Here is a 23,594-nt window from a genome sequence, read left to right on the forward strand (position 1 = left end):
AGTTTGGGAGAGACTAACCGCCTCGGCAGCAGAGGGGAGAAAGGCTGTAACACCACCACTTTACTCTGTTCTACCTGTCACATCATTTTATCAGGAAACAAATATGCTCATGTTTTTACTATGTTTGTCTTGAAGATGTAAGAAGATCACATGGTGCTTTTTATTATTGTGTTGGTTTGTTTGCTGTCTCTTGGATGGAGCCCAGCTGTGCGTGGCCCCTGGGCCTGTGGTCAGAGTGTGTGCTGGATAATCCGGCCCAGGATGAGGCCAAACTGACATGGGATGAAATGTCTGTCACATAATTGAGCTTAGTGTAGTTTCATTTCTGCACAATTTAAAACAACCAAAACTTTGTTCTGTCTTTTCTATGTTATACTGTAGACTTTCTTTGATACTGTGTCCAAAAGGAGCAGCTTTTACTTTTACTCTGTTTCCTCTTCAGGTTGGATGATGGAAGCAAATGAGTGTGTGATGGTCTTTCAGTGTTGCACTTTGTAGACGCTCCCTGAGCACTGGTCTCACAGCCAGCTGCACATAGAGACCAGTGTTGTTAGTCCAGGTCAGAAGATGACTTGTTGGAATGAAAATGAGCTTGTAGTTTGTCTGCTTTAATAATGTGACTGGAAAAAGGTGTTGGACTTCAAATATGTCCATTTCTTTCACACTTCACCTTTAAAAGTGAAGCCTTGTGGTTCCTGGAAGGAAAAACACGACTTTTTCAAGTCTTTGTCCTGTTTTTATGATAAATGTACGACTTTAATGTGAAACATTCAGAGTTTTTTCTCTTGTTGTGTTTGTTTGAAGCTGCTTCCTGTTGGCTTCAGCTGTTTGGAGTTTCCATTTTCTAAACTTCTACATTCTGAACCTTCTTCAGCTCTGAACAGATGATGAAACACTGAATGATTTCAAGCTCACACTTTGTCTAATAAACTTACATCTTTCATTCTTTATACAGATTGATGGACTGTGGTTTGTCAAAGATCAGCTGTGATTATCTGGCAGCAGCACTGAAGTCCAACCCCTCCCATCTGAGACAGCTGGAGCTGAGTAGCTGTTCTTCAATTTACAACAACAACCTGCAGGATCTGTGGTTTACTAACAAGAAAAAGCTGCAGGATTCAGGAGTGAAGCATCTGTGTGGTTTCCTGGAGAGTCCAGGATGTGGACTTGAAACTCTGAGGTCAGTCAGCATGTTTTAGTTGTGCTGAGATGAATATGATGTGAAAGTTGTGCTGACACTAAACTGCAGACATCAGGCTGATATTATACTGATCCACACTGAGGATCTTCATGGTAAAGTCTGTTTTCTTCTTCTCTGGTTTAGTCCATTGACTGCAGCAGAACAATGTTCACATTTCAAACCTTCAAAGAAGAAGAAAAATCCTCCACTGGATAATTCACTGTGAAACTCTCCAACTCTTCATTCCACCTTAAAGTCTGTCTGACACTGAAATCCAAAGCAAAATGTGCGTTTGCTTTACAGACAGCAGTCCAACACAAACATACACACATCATCCAAAACACAGTCCAACATCCAAATCTCCTCCACTGCCAGCATGAATGATGGGAAAGAGAAGGAGGAACACTCTGACATTCAGGGTTAGAATGAGTTTCATGAAGCAGACTGTGAAGATCAAAGCTGCATTAGAAAGCTTACATGAATGAATGAGTGGACAGAAGTGGACAGAGATCATCTGAAGCACTTCAAAGGCTTTAAATCAGCACATTTCTCTTTATTCTTTATCAACTCTGTTAGTTTCTCTCAGTTTTCTGTGGAATGAAGCTAACAGCAGGCTAATAAGATGCTGACCAATAGGTTTCTATTAAAGGTTGTAATTTGTATATGAAAAAGTGCTTTGGCTCAGCAGGGATCAGCTTACAGGTAGAATACAGCTGCTGGATGGGATTAGCATGTCATAGCTATCTACCAAACTGCTAACTGGGGGATTTCAGGCCATCTATGGATCATTTTTGCTAACTGTTTATTCAGCTTGGGCTCACAGGGCTGCAGCCTGTGCCCTAGCTGTCATAGGGCAAGAGGCGTGGTCCACCTGCACAGGTGAGCAGTCCATCACAGGGCCAACAGAGAGAGACAGAGAAGCACTCTCTCACATCCACACCTACAGCCAATTTAGAAGCACCAATGAACCTAAGCAGCATTTCATTGGACTGTGGGAGAACATCCAACCTCCACAGAAAGGCCAACAAGCTTCAACCTACAACCTTCTTGCTTTAAGGCACTAGTGCGAACCACTTTCCCCCATTTCAGCCCAAATCCTGCATCTTCCTGTTTCTGACTCCAGGCCAGCTCCACTAACACTTTCTCATCAGACACTGCCACCTAGTGGAGGAAGTCTTAGTTCCATTTGAAGCTTCAGATTACAGTTAGTTCCTTTACAAAGAGGTGGAGGTGGTGGGGCCACAGCACCATCATCACTGAGTGCCATAGGACACTTAACCTTTGTTTCCATATGCTGGGAACTTCCTGTTGTTCCAAGGAGGACTGGAAAATGTGTGAAAATCTCCCAGTCAGTTCCTCACAGCACACTTCAATCATTTCCCTCCCACAGCATCAGGACCAGGGCTTTTTCTCTCTTTGGTCCCACTAAGAGATTTCCACACAAACACCTCATCAGTGGGACTCTCAGAGCTACCAGCCCTTTGCTACAATCACAAAGCTCTTCATTGAAATCAATGATATCAAAGCTGGAATCCAATGAGTCCAAGTCTTCTGCTGATTCAGCATCACATTCATCTTTGCTCCTTGTTCTGCATCCCCACCATGGACTTCATTCCTTTCCAAGCCAGCCTTGAGTGTCCTTTATTCAGCTCATCCTCTGCTTTACTTTTACACCTGATTTTAGCTGCTTTATCTCTCTTTCAACAAGTTTCTGTGCCTCAATCTTTTTCTTCTCTCCCTCATAACAAGACAGCTTCTTCTGCCTGAGAACATGTTGGAGTGATTTACTAATCCAGGGCTGCTTATTGGGGAAAATGCTTCCTGTTTTCAAAGTAATCCCCATTTTTCCCAGAAAGAAATGCAAGTAGAAATCGATGATCTAAGTGAGAACATGAGCCTTTAACAATAGCAGCAAAATATCTCTCCAATCTCAATACTCCCTCTCTCGACCTCTGGAACACCAGAGGTCACAATACATTGTGTTGGGTCACTCCTCGGCCCACTCAGCTGCTTCCATGTCCATCCATGGCATCATGGACATCGGGGTCACCACTCCCGCTCTGACCCTCTCTAGCCGTCCTCTGGCTCAGCAAATCAGACAACCTCATGTCATCTAAGTGGTCCAGTAATAAACACCAGCTCCCCCTCGAGAACACTCCATGCGTAAGATTAGGTTTTTTCTGCGTCCCTCTCTTGTGGTCCATCATGCCTCGGGCCTCCAGGATCCTCACCCCCCTGTGGTCGCCGAGATCTTGTGTAAAGCAAACCAAACACCTTTTCCTGCACCTCCCTAACTTATCATCTTTGGGACTCTTTAATCAAAAGCCTGATCCTAATTATCTTCTTGACTTATTGACTTGTATTTATATATATTCTTCAACGTTACTCATCATTTTAAAACTCTTAAAACGCTGCTTTCACGTCCCTGCATGCGTTTCCTGTCGCTTGCCTTATCTAATCATCAACATCCTGTACACAGAAGTCTCGCTGCTGCAAGGCCTCCACTCTGACCTAGAATCTCCTTTCACAAGAAAATCATTATAAGCGCCTATTCTACTAAAAGATCCAAAAAAAAACAACCACTTTAATCAATTAAGTTTAAACATATAAGCAATTACTCCTGCATACATTTTATCACAGCTAAACGCTGCCTTGAAACAACTCCTGTGTGTTAACACTAACTTCATTTTAAAACTCACATTTCCTATGTTATAGCCTGTTTTTGGTACAGCCTTTTTATTTCATCTTGCTCCTTTGATGTAACAATACCTTCTCATTCTAGTTTATCAGACTTAACCAAAATATATGCTTTCCTTCCTTTGGTCCTTCTCTAAAGCAAGAAACTCCTATTCAGTTCCTCTTTTCTGTCACTTGTTACAGGGCCAGCTCAAGTTCAGTTAAACGCTAAATTAATTTGAGGCCTTTTGCCTGGAATCAATACTGTCATGTGTGTTTATGGACTCTATATGTCTGTAAGCGTGTGCAATCCTTCAATAACTCATATCATCCTCACAGTAGATTGGCTAATCATAGCGCTAGCCAAAGGCTCGTGACCCACAAGAGACGAATTGAGCCACAACTCCCTTAAAGGCACAAAATGCAATATGTATAAAAAGTCATTTCTACGTATAAGCTCTCCCCTTTATCCTAAAAATAAATCTATGTAATATCTGTATGTGTGTCTTCTATTCATTAATGTAATTGTCAGTTATTTTCTCTCTTTATTTTACCTTCTTTTTGTTTACCTCTTTGTTTGTGACGTGGACATCCCTAAACCATCCTGAGTTCCGGCTTCAATTTCAACCCAATTGTACCCTCTATTCTCGCAGTCGAACTCGTCTGGGCTTCACCTTCCCACTGGCCCCTGTGCCCTTCTCTTAGTGTCCTTTGTTGTCTTGTGATCCCCAGCAAACACAGTCTGTTTCTTCTCTGTTTCTTCTCCGTTGCTCTTTTCAGTATTTTCCTTTTAGATTAAATCCCAGCCTGGCAAAATATCCCATTCAGTGTCTTTAAACAGTTATGTCACACTGTTCTTACCAGCCTGCAGTTCACCGTGCATTTTCCATCACGTGCTTTTCTTCCATGCTGCTGCTGGTATCGTCAGTGTAGTTTCAGTTGCACTGTCTTTTGCCTGCTGTTAATTCTTGAAGTCCACGATGTTCTGTCGGTCTTCATCAGGAGATTAACTGTCCTATGAGCTTCTTCTCAGGATCGGGACAAGTGGGAGGTCAAGCTGTAAAATTTTAAGCCAAAATCTGGCCTGTTTTCCTCCCAATTCTGTTAATCAATGGTTTTGTACTCAAGATTCTAGGTTGAAAGAAGTCCACCTGTATTGACACACTAAAGCATACAATTAATATCCTTTTCATTTCTTTTCTTAAAACCTCCATTTGCTTCATCTGCCTGGAGTTTAACTCGTATGTTTCTCTCTCTGTGTGCTCACTTGTCACAGTCAGTTCCTTTTATGGGCATGCAAAGTTCCTGTCACACACACCATTTCCTGTCAACCTTGCAGCTGCTCAGAACCATATTTTCTGTTTCTATCTCTCCTGTTTTGTTTTTTTTACAGGCTAATAAAACTCTTGTTTTACTAAGTCTTGATCTAAAACAATTCACCCTTATTTCACGCACACACTTCTAAATATACTAAATTCTTTGCGTTTGTCAGATCGTCTCACACACACACCGCCTTTTCTCTCACACTTCCACTTCTGCACTCACTCTACTATCAACTTTCATAGTGTTATTATTATTTATTATTTTGTACAAATCACACCCAATCACTCAAAACCTGCTACTCACAGCATTCACACACTTAAACTGTGACAAGAGTTGAGGAATATGCTCACAACACTAAGAGTATTTCAGACATGCCTTTCATAATCAGAAAGAGCAAGTCAAAGAAAACAATTGAAACCTCTATTAATTCTCACAGCACACACATAGAATAGAAAAAATAAAACACACCAGCATTTATTGCTGATGAGAGGTTACTCCTAAAAGTAATATGTTAGTCTTAAATATATACAGTGCACTCACTATATTTATATATCAAAACTCAGTCAATTACTATACATCCACTACGGCAACTCAAAACTTTATTTATAGCCCTCTAATGAACATAAATGGCGTCTTAAACACACACTCAACAATGTTTGCAGCAGTATTTGTAAAACCAACTGTGGTTTAAACAGTTCACTGCTGACTAATTTGCATTTTCACACTCACACACACACAGTCTAAAAATAGCTCCAGCACTGCCTCAGACTCCTTTCACACAGAGATCTCTTATTTTATATTACAAAGACGTCTTATATTTACAACCACTGTCACATCTGTCAGCTTTAGCGCCTAAACAATTTCGACAAATTTAAGTTAACGGTCCAACCGATAAAGTCCAACTTTTTTGTGATCAATTAACCAGTATCTGTCCAACAGTTTCTGGCCTCATCTCTAAAATCCCTAACTCAATTTAAAAGCGTCAACCAACCCAAACTTTGCCTGAAGCTCTATTTTTGGCATTTCACAGCCAAGGCTTACCCCGAAGTTTTAAGTTAAAGTTACACGCCCGAAGTCCAACTTCTGCTGGCCAAAAAAGCGCAGACTACCGTTCCAAACGGTAAGGAGACTCTAACTCCTGGTTATTCTGGAGTGCCCCAAGCTCCACAGTGACCAACTGACTATCCCTCTTCGAGGACAATGCCTAAGCGTCCTTGGCATTGGCAAGCGTTACCTCTGAGCACTGTGCTTCCTATCAGTCCAACTGACGTTCTTGAATAATTTATAATACTTTGGAACAACAGTAAAACAGCCAAAAAAGTGTAAGACTGAAGCAGGTCCAACCTTATAACCAATACGGGCTCCACCCCAAACAATAACCAAATTCCCTAATATACTAAAATCACTCAGCAGTCCAACTGCTTTCCACGGTCCAACCGTATTAAATCCTTTAGCGGTCCAACCGCATTCAATAATTTTTAGCAGTCCAACTGCATTAAATCCTCAGTACTGTCATGAGATTGTCATCAAAATCAAAGCAGACATTCCCCAGTAATTTCAGTGAGTAGACTTTAATTTGTAATGTCCAATTTGGCACACTTTGGAAATAATTCAACAGGTAGTGCCTTACCTTTGGATAAGCGGCTTAGAACAACAATGAGAAAAAGAGAGCTGATTATTAGCTCATCAAAACACAAAACAAAATCACAATGAATTATCGGTTAATTTCATTTAAAATAATTCATTAAGTATTTATGTACAATTCAAATTAGTTAATTACATATTTTGTTGGTTTGTTTTCTATTTTAATTATTTTACTGACACATTTAATGAATTATTTAATGATGTATTTATTTAATTCACGTTGCTACTCCTGGCCCTGCATCGCTGTTCATAAATACATTTTATTTGTCAGCTTCACCCATCAAAGTCAGGGGGCGGGGTTAATGCTGATCAAGTCAACACCATTTCTTTGGTCTGGTGGGCGTTCTTTTAGTGGGCTTTTCTCAATACTAAGTAGGCCTACACACCAGGGTTTGGACATGTGTGGACCCAAACTATACTTTTACCCTTTTTTGTGTGTCACCAAATACACTTTAATATTTTCTAGACAAGAATGTAGTGGCGTAATCTTTAACCTCTTTTGGCTCCAAACAGAAGTGACAGACTTGAGCAGGGTTCATTTAAAGGCTGACAGAAGTGGAGTGGTGACGGGGAGATGTTTGACAGGACAGTGTTTCAGCCTCCACAGGTTCATGTTGTGCTCCATCAGTCAGTGAAGATGAAGTCAGTGCTGATGAGGCTGTAGAGTGTGTGAGGGATGTGAATGAGGATGATGAAGATCTGATGATAGCAGATAAAAACAGGCTGCAGAGACTTTGAGCCATACAGGGCACACAGTGTGTGTACAGAACAGCTGAAATCATTATGGAGGCCTCACTGGAATATGGAAGCATCACAGTACAGCTTCAGTGAAGCTTTAAAGTCTCTGATATGAGATGAGAAATGAAGCAGCCAGAGCTTTTTCATGAGTGGAAACCCACTGTGACTGTGAGCTGCTGCTACAGCCTCCAGATTAGCCAGCAGCTCATCCTGCTCAACATGGACCTGTGGTCAGAGTGTGTGCTGGATAATCCGGCCCAGGATGAGGCCAAACTGACATGGGATGAAATGTCTGTCACATAATTGAGCTTAGTGTAGTTTCATTTCTGCACAATTTAAAAACAACCAAAACTTTGTTCTGTCTTTTCTATGTTATACTGTAGACTTTCTTTGATACTGTGTCCAAAAGGAGCAGCTTTTACTTTGAAGGGGAGGCGTCTCTGTTTCCTCTTCAGGTTGGATGATGGAAGCAAATTAGTAGCTGTGTCCCAAAACGTCGGCTGCATCCTCCAGAGGCTGCATTTGAAGGCCGATTACATCACAGCCAGGCGATGAAGGCTGTCCGTATTTGTCGACTCCTTCAAATGTGCCCGACAAATGCGTCCTTCATTTCCCCGAATTTGAAGGATTCGTCGGGTGTGTCCTTCGTGGCCCACCATATCCCAGAATTCATATCCCAGCCAAATTTCAGCTGCCAACAATGGCGGCAGCTACTAAGTTTTCAAATTACTCTTATTAATCTTTCTGGGTCACAAAATAAACTTTTAACATATTTTCAGGCGAGAAAGTAGCTGTGTAAACTTCAAATATCTGCTTGGTTTATCAAGACATCGCATATTTGCAAAAGTGTGCCGACGTTTTCGGAGACGTCTGTTACCCACCCGCTCGCTAGCAAGCCGGGGGGTTCAATGGTCACTCCAGCCGGCGAGAGCAGCGGACGCCCGGCTTCATCGTTTTCAGACCCCGCTCTTTGGCTACTCAGGTTAAACATGATATATAAGTCACTCGGATAACTTAAAAATGTAATTGTTTGCCTTTTTTCTGTGTTTTATTTGTTCCGGAGTAAATCGGTTTGGCTGAGATCAAAGTTCCTCCGGGATTTTCACACAGCTGAATAAACGTTAAACAGGAAACTGATTAAACAGAAGTGTGAGACGGTCGAGAATTTACGCCAGTGTCCTGTTATATTTTAGATAGCAAGGAGCAGACGGCCGAGTTTATTAAACTCCACAAAGACAGCGGTGACGCAAATCTGAAGGCTAGACCGTCCCATTTCACAGCCTCGCACTTCCAGCCTTTTCGGTCTTTGAAGGACCCGGCCCACGTAGACCGCGAATACCGGGTCCTCCGAAGGATGCAGCCGACGTTTTGGGACAAAGCTAGTGTGTGATGTTCTTTCAGTGTTGCACTTTGTAGACGCTCCCTGAGCACTGGTCTCACAGCCAGCTGCACATAGAGACCAGTGTTGTTAGTCCAGGTCAGAAGATGACTTGTTGGAATGAAAATGAGCTTGTAGTTTGTCTGCTTTAATAATGTGACTGGAAAAAGGTGTTGGACTTCAAATATGTCCATTTCTTTCACACTTCACCTTTAAAAGTGAAGCCTTGTGGTTCCTGGAAGGAAAAACACGACTTTTTCAAGTCTTTGTCCTGTTTTTATGATAAATGTACGACTTTAATGTGAAACATTCAGAGTTTTTTCTCTTGTTGTGTTTGTTTGAAGCTGCTTCCTGTTGGCTTCAGCTGTTTGGAGTTTCCATTTTCTAAACTTCTACATTCTGAACCTTCTTCAGCTCTGAACAGATGATGAAACACTGAATGATTTCAAGCTCACACTTTGTCTAATAAACTTACATCTTTCATTCTTTATACAGATTGAGGGGCTGTGGTTTGTCAGAGATCAGCTGTGATTATCTGGCAGCAGCGCTGAAGTCCAACCCCTCCCATCTGAGACAGCTGGACCTGAGCCTGAACAACAAGCTGCAGGATTCAGGAGTGAAGCATCTGTGTGGTTTCCTGGAGAGTCCAGGATGTGGACTTGAAACTCTGAGGTCAGTCAGCATGTTTTAGTTGTGCTGAGATGAATATGATGTGAAAGTTGTGCTGACACTAAACTGCAGACATCAGGCTGATATTATACTGATCCACACTGAGGATCTTCATGGTAAAGTCTGTTTTCTTCTTCTCTGGTTTAGTCCATTGACTGCAGCAGAACAATGTTCACATTTCAAACAGTGAGACTCAACGTATGGCCCGCGGCCCACACGCGGCCTGCCCACCTTCCCTGATTCAGAGAGAGGGGACCCTGATTAACTGTGTAGTGTTCTTCCTCACAGTTCTAAGTATCAGACACAACAATGAATAATCCACAGCTGACTGTCTTTAGCAGGTCAAAGGTCACGGCACACAGCAGACAGTGGGAAATATTATAATTCTGATCATTTATCAGCACATATCCATATGTATAAAAACAAAGCTGACACTGTGAGACTTGATCAGAGGTGTGATCATCACAGCAGAGGCCTTTGTGTCAAAGTCACTGAGGATCAAACAGAAACACATGAAGCAGATTTTCCTGTTCTGGCTTTTTATAGCAGATAACCTTCAAAATATTCTGCAGTCCATCAAAAACTGAAGCAAACCATGAATCAACATGTGAACATGAGCTGATGCTGCTGAAGTGAAGCAAAGTTACAGAGGTTTGATTACAGACACAGCTGAGAGTTTGTAATCTGTCATCATTTTAAAAGGTTTACATTTCTTCAGTATATCCACATTTGCAGCTGGTACCTCAACCTCCACTTGTCCAACACAACTGCTGTCCACTGCCTCCATGACATTGTGATTTTGCTGTTGGTCTTCTGTCAGATCTTCATCAATCACTTCTGCACGGGGCACACCTTCAGACTCTGCAGCTGCATAACGAAAGCCTGTAAGATAAAATTAGACATAAGGTAAATGTACACCAATATTCCAATGACAGGTGTGTGATTCATCTGGAAGTTATGTGCGGATTAGTGTACAGTGATAGCAATTTAGTATGTTTTTAGAGGGGGGGGGTTGTTTACCTCCGATGGGTGCTCTTTTTCGCTTCCGTTGCGTACGCCTTGAGTGCCGGTCCGAGTCTGATACAGGTATGTCGTCATGCCCCATGTGCAGTGTTGGTTCCCAGTCTGGATTTGTTACATCCATTTCATATGCTGGTTTGCCTGCAATAATGCCAAATCATAAGCTACTCAGTCGACATGATGTGGTTCTGCAGCATCACACATTAGCATGTTTTATCTCATTATCTATGACCTCAGCACGTTGAAAATAACACTAAAAGCCTTTCAAGAGTGATATGAATTAATTTAGAACTCACCGGAAAGAAAATGCCGTGAGCAAACCAACAAAAAGCTGGGGATTGCAGAGAACTCGATATCCGCTCGTCTCACCGCTGCAATCCAAGCCTGACGTCTTTGTTTAGTAATATCGGATACATGGGATCCCTCACGTTGCCTCCAGGATGGAAAACGATGAAAAGAGAGCCCGTTATCCAGCTTCTTGCCTTCACGATCGTGTGATCTAACGTTGCAACCGACAACACAACACGTACGATCCATAGCTGAAATGGTATCCTTTGGCTGGCCTACTGTCATGGCGGAAGGGGGCATGGCCCATCTCCCGTGACATCACGCTCCAAAGCCCTATAGGTGGGAAAATGTACCATGTCGACCAATCAAAAATGATATGGAAACATGACATTTGGTTGTTTAGCAAAAGGGGGAAGTTTTAGGAGTGACCGGCAAGAGAGAGCGAGTGAGCGAAAGAGAGAGAGAGTTTTGATACGTGAGAGATTTGTGACGTTTACCGTGTTTGGTCTCAAGTTAGTTTGTTGTCTTGTGTATTTAGTGTGTAGCTGTTGTTTTGTTTTGTGTGTCAGTTCTACTAGTGATCGTCACAGTTGCTGCCTTAAAGCCAACAAAGGCAGATTGCAGTGTAAACGCTGAGTGACACACCTGCTGTCAGACCTGCAGGTTTATCCCTGTGCTGTTCTCATATGTGTTAGAGTGACACAAACTATTGTTTGACACCTGATTGTTCTGTAAATAGTTTGAAATGATTATATGAAAAACGTCTGAGCCTTGGCTGCATTTTTTGGTAAATAGTACCATATAACTTTGTTGTTTGCAAAACGTGTGCGTATTTTTAAAAGTGTACAATCTCTATTTGCATTTCAAGTTATGAAGATGATTCGTTAAACATGTGTGTGGTTTTTACAGTCAAAATATCACTTTCTACTTGTATTTTAAATTTTGTCTGAATTTAGATAAATTGTGCTGATACAGTTGGTCAAAATGAGAAAATAACAGATAAACTGTTTTTAAAGGTAAAATATAGAGGCCACATCAAAAGTAGTCAAGAAGGGTTAAAGGCTAAAAGCAAAGTTGTCACCAAGTACTGTTTATATTTGTGTGTATTGCTGCAGCTTTTTTGAGTATTAATTTGGTGCCTTTGTGTGAAATAATGGTATTGTGAGTGATCCATATAGTCACAAAGAATAGCCACTTGTTTCTGTGCTACCAAAGTTCCCCGGCTTTCATTCAAAATGTGTTTATCGTCAGCACCTGCACATTAAACTACTTAAACATTATAAATGTCTTCAAGCTCACACTGAGGCCTGTGGGGTACTATCAGCCACTGAGACAGTACACACATTTATATGTGTTTGTATATGAATGTTATGACATGCATAGGTTCTTTCTCTTCAGCACCCTCTGCTGGTCATAATGGGAATTCTCACCTGCTTTTATTTTGGTGGGGTTTTTCTGTGTTCCTGTGGGTAGAGGAAACAGGAAGCTGGTCGCTTGTTATCCTGCAGAATATGTTGTTGCTCTTTAAAACGTTTCTGCCTTGGAGAGTTATTGCTTGTGAGTATTAATGTACAACATGTTTACAAGTTTATTTGGTGCATTTCTATTACATAGATTTGTTTAGAAACCAGTTATTTCATGTGCTATGTTTATCTTTGAGGAAGCTAAACTCGCTAAGTTGTATTGTGATCAATACTGAGTCGCTGTTGATTACACATACTATATAACAGTATAGTTCATATCCTAGAAGTGTGTGTAAAGAGGTAAAGACATCTTGTGACATTTACTTTGTGTTTGTTTTTAGTTTTACGGGAAGAAAAAGATGTCAATCATTGAACTACTGACGAAGTAAAAAGCCTTAAACTTACTTCCGCCTCCAATGTTCATTGAAACCGTTAGCTGTCTGTCAAGTTGGGCAAAGGGACGCACAATAAGGACAGAACAGTAAAAAAGCAGCTTCTCAGCGGGCAGAGATAATCAAAGACAGCAACTTCGTCTGCCAGCACGTCTCATCTCTACTACTGCTTACGCTTGCCACACAGCAGCATTGTGGGATGGAGGACACACAAGCCACAAAAGAAATAACGCAGCTGTCGGCTCTAGAGACCAGGTCAGTGGCCTCTATAGCATCGAGTGGATCATCAGCCAGTCGAGCCGCTGCTGCAGCTCGTGCTAAACTGGAGGCAGCTCGCGCACGAGCCGATTATGCCAAAATAGAGTCAGAAATGATGATTGAAAAGGCTCGCATAGAAGCCAAATTGAACACTTTACAGTATGAAAAGGAGGTAGCAGCAGCTATGGCTGAAGCCAGCATCCTTGAGGTTGCAGCAGAGGAGTTTGTTATAACTGAAAGGAAACCAGCCTTTGAAGAGACTGCTGAAAGGACACGGCAGTATGTGGAGCAGCATCTACAGCCAACCAAGAGTGCTAAACCAGAGGAAGAGCATAGAGAGTCAACTGTTCATGAGCTGAAGCCCACGATTCAACCCAGGCAAAGCTTTGGTACTCCATATGTTGAATCTCACTTGTTCAAAATGAGAAACAAAGCCATTCCAACATCAGGGCTATCTCAGGAACCAAAGTCTGGTATTTATCTCCACTCAACACCGCACCCACCAGAGAGCACAAGGGAAAGGTCGCCTGATCAAGTCACACCTCAACTCCTACCAGATGGCGGTGCTCAGGTGGGTGATATAGCAAGGTACTTGGCACGGAGGGATCTTATTAATGCTGGTCTCACAAAGTTTGATGACTGCCCTGAAAATTACTGGGCGTGGAAATCCTCCTTTCTGAATGCAATCAGTGGACTAAAACTCAGCCCCAGTGAAGAGTTGGACCTCCTTATTAAGTGGCTAGGGCACGACTCAGCACGGCATGTGAAAAGAATAAAGACGGTGCATGTCTGTCGTCCTGAAGTTGGACTGGACAAAGCCTGGGAGCGCTTGGAGGAATGTTTTGGCTCTCCAGAGATAATTGAAAAAACACTGTTCGACAGGCTTACAAACTTCCCAAAGGTCAGTAGCAAAGATCCTGTTAAGCTGAGAGAGCTTAGTGACCTGCTGCAAGAGGTTGAGGCAGCAAAATCAGAGGGTTATCTCCCAGGGCTAAGCTATCTTGACACTGCACGTGGTGTCGCTCCAATTGTGGACAAGTTACCACACAATATCCAGGAAAAGTGGCTCTCTCAGGGTTTTAGGTATAAAGTTGACCATAGTGTCATTTTTCCGCCATTTTCCTTTCTCTGTGACTTTGTCTGCAGAGAGGCACAAGCCCGCAATGATCCAGGCTTCAGGCTCTTAGCATCTACAACAGACCACTTTAGATCAGATACTACAGTGAGGAAGACCTATAAGGGTTTGGTCTCTGCTCACAAGACGGAAATATCACAGGGGAAAGCTGGCCAAGACAGCGTGAGAGAGCAAACCTGTGATGTGGAAAGGCAGTGCCCTATTCATAAAAAGCCACATCCCCTCAAGCGCTGCAGAGGGTTTCGCAATAAACCCATTGAGGAGCGTAAGACCTTCCTCAAGGACAATGGTATCTGTTTTAGATGCTGTTCTTCCACTAGTCACATGGCCAAGAACTGTAGCACAACAATCAAGTGTACAGAATGTGAAAGCAGGAATCATATCTCTGCCCTTCATCCAGGACCACCTCCTGCAACTCTCTTTGGTCATGGCGGGGAGGGCACAGAAGAGACAACTCAGCCTGCTATAACATCGACTTGTACCGAAGTATGTGGAGAAGCTCAGAGAGGAAGATCCTGTTCTAAGATCTGCTTGGTAAAGGTTTTCCCAAAAGCGCAGCCAGAGCGAGTGACAAAGGCTTATGTCGTGCTCGATGATCAGAGTAATCGGTCACTTGCCAGGTCAGAGTTTTTTGATGTTTATGGCATAGAGGGGTCAGAGTCTCCATTCACACTTCGTACATGTGCGGGAACAACAGAAATGATGGGTAGAAGAGCTACAGGCTTTGTAGTGGAGTCACTAGACGGAGCCACATCAGTCACGCTGCCGACAATAATTGAATGTAATAACATTCCGAGTAACAGAGCTGAGATACCTACCCCTGAGGTGGCAGCAGAACATGCTCATCTAAGGCCAATAGCCCATCTCATCCCACCACTCGATCACAAAGCTGAGATCCTCCTTTTACTTGGACGTGACCTACTTAGTGTCCACAAAGCGAGGCAGCATAGAAACGGTCCTCACAATGCCCCATATGCACAGAAACTGGACCTGGGATGGGTCATCATTGGTGACGTCTGTTTAGGTGATGCTCATAAGCCTGCAGCTGTGGATGCCTATCACACTAATGTGCTTGAGAACAATCGCCCATCCTATTTCAGACAATGTCCAAATATGGTTCATATCAAAGAGAATTATGGGTCCAAGTCTGAGCGTAAAGCCTTCCCTACCACTGAAACACCTATAGTTAAGGCATGCACTCTTGGAAGCACCATCTTTGATACATCCGAGGACGATAACAAAATCGGCCTTTCTATTGAAGACAAACTGTTCCTAGAGGTCATGAAGAGAGAGATGTTCATAGATGACAGCAACAGCTGGGTGGCGCCACTTCCATTTAAGGGACCTCGCCAGTGGCTGCCCAACAATCGCGACCAGGCCGTCAAACGCTTATCCTCTCTTCAGCACACCCTTGAAAAAAGGCCTGAAATGAAGAGGCATTTCTTTGCTTTCATGCAGAACATATTTGATCGTGACCATGCTGAACTGGCTCCTCCACCTGAGGTGGACAAGGAGTGCTGGTACTTACCTACGTTTGGGGTGTACCATCCTCAGAAGCCGGATCAGATCAGGGTTGTGTTTGACTCAAGTGCAAAGTGCCATGGCGTCTCTCTCAATGATGTTCTCCTCTCTGGACCTGACCTCAATAATAGCTTATTGGGAGTATTGTTGAGGTTCAGACGTGAAACTGTTGCAGTAACCGCTGACATTGAACAGATGTTTCACAGTTTCATTGTAAGAGAGGACCATCGAAACTATTTGCGCTTCCTCTGGCATGAAGACAACAATCCTGCCAATGACATCTGTGAGTATCAAATGAAGGTTCACGTGTTTGGCAACAGCCCCTCACCATCCGTAGCTATATACGGCCTTCGATGTGCAGCAGCTCATGGTGAAGAGGAATTCGGATCAGATGCACGACGTTTCATTGAGAGGGAGTTCTACGTTGACGATGCGCTTATGTCAAGGCCCACAGCCAGTGAAGCTATTGATCTAATGAAGAGAGCACAGGAAATGCTTGCCACATCTAACCTTCGCCTGCATAAAATGGCATCAAACAGCTCTGAGGTTCTTGATGCATTTTCTCCAGATGACCGTGCAAAGGGGCTTAAAGAGCTAAATCTGGAGACTGATGTGACACCTACACAGCGAAGTCTTGGTCTGATATGGGACCTAAAGAAAGACGCCTTTACCTTTCGAGTAGCAGAGACAGTGAAGCCCTTTACAAAGAGAGGTGTCTTAGCTACAATCAATGGTCTTTTTGATCCCTTAGGATTTGCTTCACCGGTTACAATCCAGGGAAAGATGCTGCTGAGAGAACTTTCAAGTGAGGCCCTAGACTGGGACACTCCACTGCCTAGAGAAAGGGAGGCCGAGTGGGATACATGGAAAGAATCTCTTGTCGATCTCAAGAATGTACATATTCCAAGGACCTACGCTTCTGCTACGATGTCAACAGCAATCAGAAAAGAGTTACACATCTTTTCAGATGCCTCCACTAAAGCCATTGCAGCAGTTGCTTTCCTAAAGACCACTGGCGAAAATCAGAACCATCAGGTGGGCTTCGTTCTAGGGAAAGCAAAATTGGCCCCACAATCTGCTCATACAATTCCAAGACTGGAATTGGGAGCTGCTGTTTTAGCTGCAGAGCTTGCTGAAGTCATCACAAGTGAACTGGACCTAAATCTTGAGGCAGTTGAATTCTACACAGACAGTCGTGTGGTTTTAGGCTATATAAGCAACCAGACGAAGAGGTTCTATGTATATGTTGGCAACAGGGTGCAGCGAATCAGGAGGATTTCAGAACCAAAACAATGGCACTATGTCCCTACGAGCTCTAACCCTGCTGACATAGGCACACGCTCGGTGCCTGCCGCCATGCTTGGTGACAGTGCCTGGCTTAAAGGACCTGCCTTCTTGTTACAAGCTAGTGTTACAAGAGAAGCTGAAACCTATGACCTTGTGGACCCCGAGTTGGATGATGAAATACGCAGCTTTGTCACTCACACGAGTAATGATGGGTCTCTGCTTGGATCGCAAAGGTTCAGACGTTTTTCCTCTTTGAAGAAACTCCTCAAGGCCCTTAGCTTGCTCATTCATATTGCAAAGGTCTTCAAGAGCAAAGATGAAGGTCCCTCTTGCAGTTCATGGCATCATTGCAAACAGTCTCGCACAGCAGAGGAACTGACAAAGGCTGAGATTGTCATCATCAAAAGTGTGCAGAAGGAAATGTTTGAGGAGGAACTTGCCTGTATTGCTAATGGTAAAGACATACCAAAACAGAGCTCTTTACAAAAACTCAGTCCCTACTGTGATGATGAAGGACTCTTGAGGATAGGTGGAAGGCTCAAACACGCCAACATCGACTACAAGGAGAAACATCCTCTCATTATTCCAGGTGGTAGCCATGTTGCCAAGTTGATAGTAGAACACCATCACCAGCGAGTAATGCATCAGGGACGGGTGTTCACAGAAGGTGCAGTCCGTACTGCTGGATATTGGATTACAGGAGCAAGGAGGCTAATCAAACAGATTATCCACAACTGTATCACCTGCAACAGACTTAGGAAGAAAGCAACTGAGCAAAGAATGGCAGATCTGCCTTCTGATCGTATCAGCACCGAACCTCCTTTCACCTTCGTGGGTTTGGATGTATTTGGCCCTTGGTCTGTGGTCACAAGGCGCACAAGAGGAGGCCAGGCAAATAGCAGAAGGTGGGCTGTTCTTTTTACGTGTCTTAGCACACGTGCTGTGCACATTGAACTGATTGAGTCGATGGACGCATCAAGTTTCATCAATTCCCTGTGTCGATTCTTCAGTTTGAGAGGGCCTGTTAAGCAGATTCGATCCGATTGTGGGACTAATTTCGTTGGTGCTTGCCGGGAGCTAGGTTTCACACTGACAGATCCCGACGTGTCAAGCATTAAAACATACCTGGGAGAAGAGGGATGCACCTGGATCTTTAATCCACCTCACTCTTCTCATATGGGAGGAAGCTGGGAACGTATGATAGGATTGTCCCGACGTATCCTGGATGCAATGCTTCTCCAAACCCCGCACTCTCACTTGACACATGAGGTGCTTTCTACTCTAATGGCAGAGGTAACAGCCATCATTAATGCTAGACCTTTGTCTCCTATCACAACAGATCCTGACACACCCTTCCTGTTGACACCTTCCATGCTTCTCACTCAGAAGGTGTGCACTCCTCTTCCCCCTCCGGGAAGTTTTATTGAGAAGGATCTCCATCGACAGCAGTGGAGGCAAGTTCAACACCTTGCAAACACATTTTGGACCAGATGGAGACGGGAGTACTTAGGGACACTGCAAAGCCGGAACAAGTGGCAACGTAACCATACAAACCTCAAGGTGGGAGATTTGGTGCTCATCAAAGACGCACAAGCGAGGCGGAATGAATGGCCAATGGGACTTGTCAACCAGATCTTCCCGGATAAGGATGGCAGGGTCAGGAAGATTGAAGTGAGGGTCTCGAGAAATGGAACTATTAATACTTACCTGAGACCTGTGTCAGAGACAGTGTTATTGATGTCCCCAAAGGACTGAGAAGTATGTGTGTCATGATGGTAAACATTGTATTCAGATATAATCTGTAAAATCTTGCAGTTTATGATGTTTAAGTTGGTTCATAATGGTATTTTACAATACCAGACGGGGAGTGTTATGACATGCATAGGTTCTTTCTCTTCAGCACCCTCTGCTGGTCATAATGGGAATTCTCACCTGCTTTTATTTTGGTGGGGTTTTTCTGTGTTCCTGTGGGTAGAGGAAACAGGAAGCTGGTCGCTTGTTAGCCTGCAGAATATGTTGTTGCTCTTTAAAACGTTTCTGCCTTGGAGAGTTATTGCTTGTGAGTATTAATGTACAACATGTTTACAAGTTTATTTGATGCATTTCTATTACATAGATTTGTTTAGAAACCAGTTATTTCATGTGCTATGTTTATCTTTGAGGAAGTTAAACTCGCTAAGTTGTATTGTGATCAATACTGAGTCGCTGTTGATTACACATACTATATAACAGTATAGTTCATATCCTAGAAGTGTGTGTAAAGAGGTAAAGACATCTTGTGACATTTACTTTGTGTTTGTTTTTAGTTTTACGGGAAGAAAAAGATGTCAATCATTGAACTACTGACGAAGTAAAAAGCCTTAAACTTACTTCCGCCTCCAATGTTCATTGAAACCGTTAGCTGTCTGTCGAGTTGGGCAAAGGGACGCACAATAAGGACAGAACAATGAATATTTCATACTTTAAGACTGCCTGTTTATTTAAGGGAGATGAACAAAATACATTGGAATTGTACAAAATAATATCATGGATGATAAATTAAATAGATTTTAAGTAGATGCTTGTGCATTCTTAAAGTCTTATATGTTGAACTGAACTATGTGATCTGTTCAAAGCCTTAATCTTAATTTGAAGTGAAATGTGCATTTTGAGTTTATACACTATGTATATAAGGCGACCGTTTCCTTTTGCAGTATTTTTGTGTGGTGTACTTTTCTATGTCTTAACAAAAGGGGAACAAAGGTGTTTAAGTTCACCTAGGATGATGTGTTTTAATTTTCACATGGTCTTGCTTGAATTTGACCCTGACAAAGGCGTATGAACTCTGTCAGCTGTTTGGAGTTTCCATTTTCTAAACTTCTACATTCTGAACCTTCTTCAGCTCTGAACAGATGATGAAACACTGAATGATTTCAAGCTCACACTTTGTCTAATAAACTTACATCTTTCATTCTTTATACAGATTGAGTCTCTGTGGTTTGTCAGAGATCAGCTGTGATTATCTGGCAGCAGCACTGAAGTCCAACCCCTCCCATCTGAGAGAGCTGGACCTGAGCAGGAACAACAAGCTGCAGGATTCAGGAGTGAAGCATCTGTGTGGTTTCCTGGAGAGTCCAGGATGTGGACTTGAAACTCTGAGGTCAGTCAGCATGTTTTAGTTGTGCTGAGATGAATATGATGTGAAAGTTGTGCTGACACTAAACTGCAGACATCAGGCTGATATTATACTGATCCACACTGAGGATCTTCATGGTAAAGTCTGTTTTCTTCTTCTCTGGTTTAGTCCATTGACTGCAGCAGAACAATGTTCACATTTCAAACAGTGAGACTCAACGTATGGCCCGCGGCCCACACGCGGCCTGCCCACCTTCCCTGATTCAGAGAGAGGGGACCCTGATTAACTGTGTAGTGTTCTTCCTCACAGTTCTAAGTATCAGACACAACAATGAATAATCCACAGCTGACTGTCTTTAGCAGGTCAAAGGTCACGGCACACAGCAGGCAGTGGGAAATATTATAACTCTGATCATTTATCAGCACATATCCATATGTATAAAAACAAAGCTGACACTGTGAGACTTGATCAGAGGTGTGATCATCACAGCAGAGGCCTTTGTGTCAAAGTCACTGAGGATCAAACAGAAACACATGAAGCAGATTTTCCTGTTCTGGCTTTTTATAGCAGATAACCTTCAAAATATTCTGCAGTCCATCAAAAACTGAAGCAAACCATGAATCAACATGTGAACATGAGCTGATGCTGCTGAAGTGAAGCAAAGTTACAGAGGTTTGATTACAGACACAGCTGAGAGTTTGTAATCTGTCATCATTTTAAAAGGTTTACATTTCTTCAGTATATCCACATTTGCAGCTGCTACCTCAACCTCCACTTGTCCAACACAACTGCTGACCACTGCCTCCATGACATTGTGATTTTGCTGTTGGTCTTCTGTCAGATCTTCATCAATCACTTCTGCACGGGGCACACCTTCAGACTCTGCAGCTGCATAACAAAAGCCTGTAAGATAAAATTAGACATAAGGTAAATGTACACCAATATTCCAATGACAGGTGTGTGATTCATCTGGAAGTTATGTGCGGATTAGTGTACAGTGATAGCAATTTAGTATGTTTTTAGAGGGGGGGGGGGGGTTGTTTACCTCCGATGGGTGCTCTTTTTCGCTTCCGTTGCGTACGCCTTGAGTGCCGGTCCGAGTCTGATACAGGTATGTCGTCATGCCCCATGTGCAGTGTTGGTGCCCAGTCTGGATTTGTTACATCCATTTCATGTGCTGGTTTGCCTGCAATAATGCCAAATCATAAGCTACTCAGTCGACATGATGTGGTTCTGCAGCATCACACATTAGCATGTTTTATCTCATTATCTATGACCTCAGCACATTGAAAATAACACTAAAAGCCTTTCAAGAGTGATATGAATTAATTTAGAACTCACCGGAAAGAAAATGCCGTGAGCAAACCAACAAAAAGCTGGGGATTGCAGAGAACTCGATATCCGCTCGTCTCACCGCTGCAATCCAAGCCTGACGTCTTTGTTTAGTAATATCGGATACATGGGATCCCTCACGTTGCCTCCAGGATGGAAAACGATGAAAAGAGAGCCCGTTATCCAGCTTCTTGCCTTCACGATCGTGTGATCTAACGTTGCAACCGACAACACAACACGTACGATCCATAGCTGAAATGGTATCCTTTGGCTGGCCTACTGTCATGGCGGAAGGGGGCGTGGCCCATCTCCCGTGACATCACGCTCCAAAGCCCTATAGGTGGGAAAATGTACCATGTCGACCAATCAAAAATGATATGGAAACATGACATTTGGTTGTTTAGCAAAAGGGGGAAGTTTTAGGAGTGACCGGCAAGAGAGAGCGAGTGAGCGAAAGAGAGAGAGAGTTTTGATACGTGAGAGATTTGTGACGTTTACCGTGTTTGGTCTCAAGTTAGTTTGTTGTCTTGTGTATTTAGTGTGTAGCTGTTGTTTTGTTTTGTGTGTCAGTTCTACTAGTGATCGTCACAGTTGCTGCCTTAAAGCCAACAAAGGCAGATTGCAGTGTAAACGCTGAGTGACACACCTGCTGTCAGACCTGCAGGTTTATCCCTGTGCTGTTCTCATATGTGTTAGAGTGACACAAACTATTGTTTGACACCTGATTGTTCTGTAAATAGTTTGAAATGATTATATGAAAAACGTCTGAGCCTTGGCTGCATTTTTTGGTAAATAGTACCATATAACTTTGTTGTTTGCAAAACGTGTGCGTATTTTTAAAAGTGTACAATCTCTATTTGCATTTCAAGTTATGAAGATGATTCGTTAAACATGTGTGTGGTTTTTACAGTCAAAATATCACTTTCTACGTGTATTTTAAATTTTGTCTGAATTTAGATAAATTGTGCTGATACAGTTGGTCAAAATGAGAAAATAACAGATTGGCAAGATAAACTGTTTTTAAAGGTAAAATATAGAGGCCACATCAAAAGTAGTCAAGAAGGGTTAAAGGCTAAAAGCAAAGTTGTCACCAAGTACTGTTTATATTTGTGTGTATTGCTGCAGCTTTTTTGAGTATTAATTTGGTGCCTTTGTGTGAAATAATGGTATTGTGAGTGATCCATATAGTCACAAAGAATAGCCACTTGTTTCTGTGCTACCAAAGTTCCCCGGCTTTCATTCAAAATGTGTTTATCGTCAGCACCTGCACATTAAACTACTTAAACATTATAAATGTCTTCAAGCTCACACTGAGGCCTGTGGGGTACTATCAGCCACTGAGACAGTACACACATTTATATGTGTTTGTATATGAATATTTCATACTTTAAGACTGCCTGTTTATTTAAGGGAGATGAACAAAATACATTGGAATTGTACAAAATAATATCATGGATGATAAATTAAATAGATTTTAAGTAGATGCTTGTGCATTCTTAAAGTCTTATATGTTGAACTGAACTATGTGATCTGTTCAAAGCCTTAATCTTAATTTGAAGTGAAATGTGCATTTTGAGTTTATACACTATGTATATAAGGCGACCGTTTCCTTTTGCAGTATTTTTGTGTGGTGTACTTTTCTATGTCTTAACAAAAGGGGAACAAAGGTGTTTAAGTTCACCTAGGATGATGTGTTTTAATTTTCACATGGTCTTGCTTGAATTTGACCCTGACAAAGGCGTATGAACTCTGTCAGCTGTTTGGAGTTTCCATTTTCTAAACTTCTACATTCTGAACCTTCTTCAGCTCTGAACAGATGATGAAACACTGAATGATTTCAAGCTCACACTTTGTCTAATAAACTTACATCTTTCATTCTTTATACAGATTGAGTCTCTGTGGTTTGTCAGAGATCAGCTGTGATTATCTGGCAGCAGCACTGAAGTCCAACCCCTCCCATCTGAGAGAGCTGGACCTGAGCAGGAACAACAAGCTGCAGGATTCAGGAGTGAAGCATCTGTGTGGTTTCCTGGAGAGTCCAGGATGTGGACTTGAAACTCTGGGGTCAGTCAGCATGTTTTAGTTGTGCTGAGATGAATATGATGTGAAAGTTGTGCTGACACTAAACTGCAGACATCAGGCTGATATTATACTGATCCACACTGAGGATCTTCA

The 23,594-nt window shown here is 42.6% G+C and overlaps 1 long non-coding RNA gene across 1 annotated transcript in view; it reads right to left on the reverse strand.

Annotated features, from left to right (window-relative positions):
• Positions 1–23,594, reverse strand: part of LOC146676653 (uncharacterized) — a 448,379-nt gene that overhangs the window by 363,232 nt on the left and 61,553 nt on the right. The window lies entirely within an intron of this gene.

The sequence above is a fragment of the Rhamphochromis longiceps genome, linkage group LG3, assembly GCF_057381845.1.
Source record: "Rhamphochromis longiceps isolate RC_006_pf linkage group LG3, R_longiceps_female_GT1.1, whole genome shotgun sequence".
Lineage (NCBI taxonomy): Eukaryota > Metazoa > Chordata > Actinopteri > Cichliformes > Cichlidae > Rhamphochromis > Rhamphochromis longiceps.